Consider the following 632-nt stretch of genomic DNA (forward strand, 5'->3'; position numbering starts at 1 on the left):
ATATATATATATATATATAAATATATATATATGTATGTATATATGTGTGTGTATATATACACACATCTATATCTCCATATATACATATATACATACATGAGTGTATATATGTAGAGAGAGGGTAAGAGAAAGGGTGTATATATATATACTTATATATATGCATATATATGTATATATTTCTATTTCTTTATCTATCGATATATATGTATGTTTTGTGTGTGTGTGTGTGTGTGTATGCGTGTGTGTGTGAGTTCGTAACGCTATTTCGCGTTATGGGATTGGTCGAGGACGTCGGCGGATAATGTGCTTGAACGAAACATATAGCCAGATAAGGAATATGGAAAAAAGGAAACAATAAGAGACAAAGGATGGAGTGGGTATAGGAGTAGCAAGATAACCTAGCATAGAATGTATACTGCATTAATGAATAAGCTATGAGTGAGACATGAAAAATAACAGATTCCATAATGAGACAGTATTTCAATGAAAAAATTGCTCAATAACGATAATTCATTACAGAACAAAGTCCATAAACACAAGTCCAATACATTTGTGTGCGTTTGTGCGTGTGCTTGTGTGTGTGTGTGTGTGTGTGTGTGTGTGTGTGTGTGTGTGTGTGTGTGTGTGTGTGT

The sequence above is a fragment of the Octopus bimaculoides genome, chromosome 7 (genome assembly GCF_001194135.2).
Source record: "Octopus bimaculoides isolate UCB-OBI-ISO-001 chromosome 7, ASM119413v2, whole genome shotgun sequence".
NCBI classification, from domain to species: domain Eukaryota; kingdom Metazoa; phylum Mollusca; class Cephalopoda; order Octopoda; family Octopodidae; genus Octopus; species Octopus bimaculoides.